The sequence below is a fragment of the Pipra filicauda genome, unplaced genomic scaffold (genome assembly GCF_003945595.2).
Source record: "Pipra filicauda isolate LSUMZ 115617 unplaced genomic scaffold, ASM394559v2 scaffold612_size220267_pilon, whole genome shotgun sequence".
Classification (NCBI taxonomy): domain Eukaryota; kingdom Metazoa; phylum Chordata; class Aves; order Passeriformes; family Pipridae; genus Pipra; species Pipra filicauda.
The window spans coordinates 159,566-167,202 of NW_024104768.1; positions in this window are offsets into that span (position 1 = coordinate 159,566).

Sequence of the window (7,637 nt, forward strand, 5' to 3'; positions counted from 1 at the left end):
TCAAAGTCCTTCTTTTACACCACTCCAGTGAAGAAATGGGTTGAAGGATTTGGCTTCCACGTGTGGGAGCTGGACTCTGCCCCAGCCCATCCACAGCCAGCTCATGTCCACCATTTCTGCTTTTGCACCCAAGAACAAGCCCGACATCATCAGCAGGTGGGGAAAAACTGGAATTAGGCATTTGCTGAGCAATTGCCCCTTAAGGTGGACAAAGAGATTTTGACTGCAACGGTGGAATTTGTTTCACCTGGTCTAAGCTATTTATCTGGTTTTCTGTGGGGACCAGCAGCAAGGAACAAACGAGTCCAGCAGGTGATTCACCACACCTGGGGTGGTACCTGGGCTGTGTTTGGTAAACTGCCCACTGGGTGTACCTCTGCCTTTCCTCTGACTTCAGCTGGTGAGCTCAGAGTAGGTGATGAGCTCTTGGATGGGCACAGACTGATGATGCAAAGTCCACCATGAGTCAAGGAGGTGAAGCTGCAACCTGATCGTCAGCTGAGATGGGCTGGAAGTTGTGCTCCTTCACTCAGAGCTTGAAACAGCTCAGTGGCTGGGGACTTCCACCCCATTCAAGGGGTTTTTAACGAAGCCACTGCATAATTTCCATAATTTTTGGGGTTTGTTATGTAATCAATCATCCACTGTGATGATACAACGTGAGGGGTTGAGCAGCTGCTACTAAAGTCAGTGAAAAATTCCTGTGTGAACTCCGTTAATCACTCCAAGTGCATCCAAGGGTTCTGGTGCTGGGTCCAGCTCTGCCCATCCACGAGGAGGGAAGGGAGCCTGTGAGGGGTCTGAGGTACATGCACTGCTTCTGACCTCATGGCTTTGGAGAAGGGCCTTGGGCCATCACTCCCTGATCCACATGAATTCAGGGAGCGTCCTTGGAAAACTAAGATCCCACTCCACTGCCTGCACCAGATGTCTCCAGTCAGGGTTTCCACTGTATTGGGGTGAAAGATTGAGACAATGATGAGTGAAGTGCCATCACTCCCTACACATCATCACGTCTCCATCAAGGGTTGTTTAGGAGATGGTCTAAATACAGCCCAGAGCCGCCTCCTGCCTCAGGTTCTCCCCTTCTGTGGGAACAGCAGGGCCTTTCCTACGGAGGGCACTTAGGATTTCACTCAGTAATATAAGAATTCAGTGACATTTTAGCTGCCCTACAATATCCTGTCGGGATCCAGACGTTGTTTCAATGACACAGGACTCACATAAGTCTTACACTTGGCCAGCTGGGTGTCCAGAATGACCTGAGGTGTCTGTGTGGGCAGCTGGATTGTGCACTTCCCTGGAAATGGTTTTCTGCCACATCTTCCCCCCCCCCCCCTCAGTCGAGCTGGGTAATGCTCCAGCCAAAAGGCAAAGATCATTTATTTCCCACTAACTGGAGCTGGCCACTCCACCTCCACCATCTGTAGTGTCCTTCCCTTTCCTCTCCACTTCTGAGGAGGTTTGTCCTCAGGCAGGTGGGTTTGGATCAGGGGTGTGTCTGGCAGCACCAGGGAAAAAGGGAGACAATATCATCCAACCCAGCAACCCAGATGTAAAAAATAAAAAGTAAAAATGGATCATAATTCCATGCTCTTACGTGCTGCTATCCAACCTTTCCTTTAGCTGGACAGATGGGTTGGACAGGCCCCATCAGTTCCACATCCAACCTCTTTAAAGACAGTGGAGTGACCTGCGAGGGGTGAAATTGGCCTCATCTCTTTTCTTTCTATGAAAGAAATGAAAAGTTTAGGAGTTGTTTGGTTTGTGGGGTTTTTTTGTTGTTGTTGTTTGTTTGTTTTCTTGGTTTGGTTTAGTTTTAGAATTTGGGAACTTCTCTTTCTCAGAGAAAATGGAAATATGGGGAGGGAAATGCATGACATTTTCTGTTCCTTGACCCCTGATGTGCCTCTCTTGGCTCAGGGTCGTGCCCAGCACCGATGGTCTTCTCCAAAGCATGTTGAAGCCTCCAGAATTGTTCCCAATCCTTATAAAGGGGCTTCACATACAGAACTAAAGCAGTCAGGATTTAATTTTTGGAGGGGATTGCAGTGACAACCACACCACAAAATGCCACGTGGCCCAGAAACCCCTGAGTCAGCACCGACCACATCAGCCCTGCAGAGGGAAGTGATGCCTTCTTAGCTGAGCATTGCAGGATTTCTGTATTAGCAAACCTCAGAAAGCAATTTCTTCTGCCTCTCAGTCCAAGATATTTTTGGTGTTTTCAGTGCATTCAGATATTTTGCCACAGATCTGTCCATGGGTTATGTTACATTTGTCATGTGTGGTCACGTGCTTGTCGTGCCCCCACCCTTCAGTTCATATACAAGAGAAACACTCTGAGCTTTGGGGGTTGCTCTTCTCTCAGCCTCAAAAATTGGCTTCAGTGCTGAAAATCCTGAGCTTGATGTTCTTGGGGATATTCAGGGTTACAGCCTGAGCACAGTGCAGGAGCCAGGAGCTGAGAAATCAGTCCTAGGATCTGCACTATGGGAATTACTCCAGCCTTCCCTTGCTGCTTTAATGACATTGCTTTGGGAAGATGAAACAGGGCAGTGAAAAGGCATCAAATCAAGCTGCCCTGCAGCTCCAATATTGGCCATTGCAGCTGGTTAAATAGGGTGTCCCTAGGAAAACAACTCCTGGCTCTTCCAGAGACCTGCTCCAGTGCTGCCAGTGGTGGAGTGAGTGAGTGAGTGGGATGTTTGCTCAGATCTGTCCTTCCTGTGCCTGAGCAGCTGTTGGGGTTGGGATGAGAAGCTGCAGAAAGAGCCTTAGATGATGGAAGAGAAGGTGGGCTGGGCAGGACAAGATCTCATCTCTTCTTTATGTCTCCTCTTTCCTACCTCCTTCCAAGCTAAATCCTGGCTGTTTTAGTAGGGACTTCTTACTAGGGGAGAATCCTTTTCTAGATTTCCCCTCTCTCAGTGGGCAGCAGTGGTGGGGTGTGGCTGAATTGTTTTATTCATGGCTTACCCCTTCCACCCTCATGTTTCCTGCCCTCTCTTATGTGCTCCAACAGAAGTTACTGATCTGAAGTTCATCACCACCCTGACTCAGGCCCCTGTTAACATCTGTGGGGTGCAGATCCCATCAGCTTTATGGGAAATGGGGCTCCATTCTGGAAAAAAAAAGGGAAGTTTAATCCCCATTCCTGACACTTCCAGTGTCTTCATGGCCTTGGGCGAGTCATTCTGCTCCCACTTTGCTGCAGTTCCCAGGGGTGTCTTTGGTGCATCTCCACCTTGGAGGAGGAGATTTGATTTTCTCAAGCACAAACAAGAAGCCAGGAGTTAATTCCCAGGCAGTGGTACCTGGAGTGGGATTTGGAATACAAAATGTGATGCTTAAAGGCAGGAATCTACATGTGAGCTGAGTGCTTAAACTCCCATACAAGCCAAATTATGGGCTCCATTTGCCTAAATGTAGCATCTAGGACTGAACTAAATTATTGAAATAGGTGTCTAGAGCCATTTGGGATGCTCCAGGGTACCCCACTGGCTCCTAGAAGTTACTCTGGAAGAGTTTGGTCTTCCCTTAAATCTCATGGCATAACTAACAGATCCATACAGATGCTTCTCCATCAGATATGGGTGTTCAGATGTCTAATCACATGGAGACACAGGCCTGTGGGCATCCACAAGTGTGTGTCTTAATCTTTGAGCTGGATCCCACTCCAGATTCCCAAATCTCATGCCTTTAGTGATTTTAAGATGGAAAACTGCCTGGGCTCACTTAAACCAATTCTGCTCCCACTTAAGCTGATATAAATCAGGTACAAGTGTATCAAAGGGAGAAATTAAAATAATTATTCTGTAAGAATAATTATTTGAATCCACTTTACTGCCTGGTATGTCACAGGTTTGACCCCAAGGGAGCATCTCTGCTCTTTCTGTTGGTGAGCAAATGAACGTGTCCCACCACGTCATCCACAGGCAAAATCCTGCTGTTCTCTGAACACCATCCACACAGAGAAAGCTCCTGAAGCCACAGGGGTCTTTTCCACAGGACTTGGTCTCCTCTCTCTGTACACCTTTTCTTACACATGTCCTGTGGGCCAAAGGAGGTCTTGGACAGCCCTGCATGGACGTGGAGAGTGGGGAAAGCGCGAGGAGATGCTTTTCCCGTTTTCCTTTCTTTTCCAAGTGTCTTCTTGTAATTTATTAGTATTTATTTATTTCTCACCATTCATTCCACTCCACCAAAAGCCTCTGAAGGCATTTCAACCCCAGACACGGGCTAAGAAGCAGCTGAGTACCACCCATGTTTGTGAGGGGCAGCACCATCATGTCAGAGCTCCTTCCCACTTGGAAAGCACGGGAGGGCTGAGTCTTTTCAAGTCAGGCTCCCAAAAACTCCAAAATCTTCCTGTGCACAATCAAATCCCCTGATTCCCTCCAGTGTGGGTTCCTCCAGACTGGTTGTCCCACTGCCCACCCATCCCCAAGCTCAGCTTTACATCTCTTGACCTCGGCAGAGACCCAGACCCGCTCGATCTGTCTCTTCTGGCATCGCTTTCTGTCACTCCCGGGACAAAACCTGCCTGAACAAGACCTGTCATAGCTTTGGACTACCTGACAAGCCCACCAGCAGCGTGGAAGACATAAAACACCAACCTGTAGCACCCCAGGGGATTCCCCCCACGGTACAAAACGTGCTTGTCCGGCGCTCAGGGACAAGTATCTTCTTGTGAGTGGGTTTGTTTGGCCGTTGCTTTCCCTTCCCACAGACTTGTCTGCCTGATTGCATCGCCCTCTTCAAAGCCACCTCACTGTCTGTAACCCTTGCCCAGCCTGCCCCTGCCCTCACCCCACCCCAGCACCCCCCCTGTACAGACTGCATGTATGATACAACCTGAGATTCCAAAGCTATTGTACAAAGTAGAGTTGTCACCTTTGTTTGGTTTGGTTTTTTTTTTTTGGGTTCTTTTTTTTTCTTTTTCTCTCCTCAGTATTTTGTTAAGTCGATTGATTTTTTTTTTTGATATTATATTTTATGAATAAATGTTTATATTAGCAAGAGTATATATAAAAAACTCATTGGGACAGTGTTTTTGTTGCTCTGCAGTTGTGCTTGTGACCTCATTGGCTTTTACCCTATTTTCTACTGACAGCACACTAGAGATGTCTTGTAACTGTTTTTTGTTACCAGTTAAGTTTGATAGATGTGTTAACTTTATAATGAAAATTAAAAAAAAAAAAAAAAAAAGAAGCATCGATTTTAACCTGTGTTTGGGTATTTTTTTCCCCACAGTTTTGACGGGATGGTATTTCATATCACGGGCTGAAATACAGTAGGGAAGAAAAATGTCTTCCTCTTGTGGGACAGGAGTTGTGTGCTTTGGAAGAAGAGATGCCACCCGTGTTGGCACCATTTAACCCACTCACAGCTGCTGTGGTAGGTGACAACCCAACTGTGAGTGAAAGAAGCACACTTCAACTGCCACCAATCCATTTCCCAGATGAGCATCCCCAAAATAGGAAACCAGTTTCTTTTTCCAGAAGAATAAAAGCCCAGTGTGGGAAAGACGTGACTTTTCACAACGTCCCTGGAAGGCTCTGAGGAATTTTGTGCTGGTTCTGCCAATTCCAATAATTTTCTTCCTCTGTTAGTACATTAGGTTGGGAGTCTGTTGGACAGTCCTGCAACCTCCAAGGCTGAAATCATGCTGGAAAAGGGAATAGATTGCTGGGAATGAGCTTCAGGATATAATTAGGGGGAGACTCTGGGAACAGGCAAGATAGGGAAAATCCTGTTGTTCCTTTCATTGGAGCCTACCATAGCTGGCCTTCCACTGCACCTACCAGAGAAATCTGCTCCCAAAATAAACCCTGTGACAGCCTTTCCCATTCCTCTGTCCTTAGTGAGGAAAGGCATCCTCTTGGAAAGGGGTCATTGATTCAGAAAGGAGCACAGCTTCTCTTTGGAACTTTTAGTTTGGCTGGGTCGGTTGCAGAGGTGGTGGGTTGGTTGTAGAGGTGGTGGGTTGATTATAGAAGTGGTGGGTTGGTTATAGAGGTGGTTGGTTGCAGAGGTGATGGGGTGGTTGCAGAGGTGGTGGGTTGATTATAGAAGTGATGGGTTGGTTGCAGAGGTGATGGATTGGTTGTAGAGGTGATGGTGTGATTGTAGAGGTGATGGGTTGGTTATAGAGGTGGTGGGTTGGTTGCGGAAGTGACAGGTTGGTTGCAGAGGTGATGGGTTGGTTGTAGAAGTGATGGGTTGGTTGCAGAGGTGATGGATTGGTTGTAGAGGTGATGGTGTGGTTGTAGAGGTGATGGGTTGGTTGTAGAGGTGATGGTGTGGTTGTAGAGGTGATGGATTGGTTGTAGAGGTGATGGTGTGGTTGTAGAGGTGATGGGTTGGTTGTAGAGGTGATGGTGTGGTTGTAGAGGTGATGGGTTGGTTGTAGAGGTGATGGGGTGGTTTTAGAGGTGATGGGTTGGTTGTAGAGGTGATGAGTTGGTTGTAGAGGTAATAGGTTGGTTGCAGAGGTGATAGGTTGGTTGTAGAGGTGATGGGGTGGTTACAGAGGTGGTGGTTTGGTTGTAGAGGTGATGGGTTGGTTGTAGAGGTGATGGGGTGGTTACAGAGGTGATAGGTTGGTTGTAGAGGTGATGGGGTGGTTACAGAGGTGGTGGTTTGGTTGTAGAGGTGATGGGTTGGCTGCAGAAGAGATGGTTTGGTTGTAGAGGTGATGGGTTTTCTGCAACAGAAACAGCTGCAGTGGGACAGGGCAGAATTTGCAGGGTCTCTCTGCCTGTTCACCTCCCACCCCACCCAAGCAGGAACAGATCAGATCCCACAGGTCTCCTTGTGGCCTTCCCTTGGGGAAGATTCAAGCCACCCAACTTGAGCCCTCACAGACCAAGTACCTCCTCTAAGATCGTTCTTGACGACTCCTTTAGAGCCAGTGGAGGGATTTCAGCACATCCACAGGTTTATCCCACTCATTTAAAACACAGACTTCAGCTTGCATAAATCACCTTCCAGAGAAACACTTTTTTTCTCTAAACGAACACATTTGTAGATGAAATAAAAGCCCTTTTCCCATGGGAAGGGAGGGCAGCAGCACATTGTGATGCCCCAGACAGAATATCCCCACCCCAAACCTGCCCCCCATGCCTGGCTTTGGCTGACACAGGTCAAACACCACGGAGAGCTTTCAGCATACCAGGCTCAGCATATTTTCCAGAAATAAATGATAAACATTCTTATTAAAGAGCACTTGAGATAAAGTTTATTTGTCAAGCTGTGTTGCCTGCTTCACCAGGTTTGAGAAAGAGCCTTTTTTTTTGTTTTTTTTTGTTTTTTTTTACTTTAATAAGAAAAACTAAGAAATGAGTGACCATCTCTGTTGCTCTCACCTTACACATGCTATTAACCCCCACAGACCCTTTTAGGAATAAAAGAAAATATGATTTTGGTAACTTTTTGATGCCTCCTGACCTGGATTTTTCATGATTGTGGAAGCTGTTGAAGTCCCCCTTTTTTCCCAGAACAGTTCTTTCCCTCTCCATGGGAAGGCAGCACAAACCATGGTCACATTTAGCCATGGCAGTGGCCTTTGCTCATGACAACCCACATCACAGAAGTCACCTAAAACTCTTCCACTACCAAGTGGCAGCTTTGCT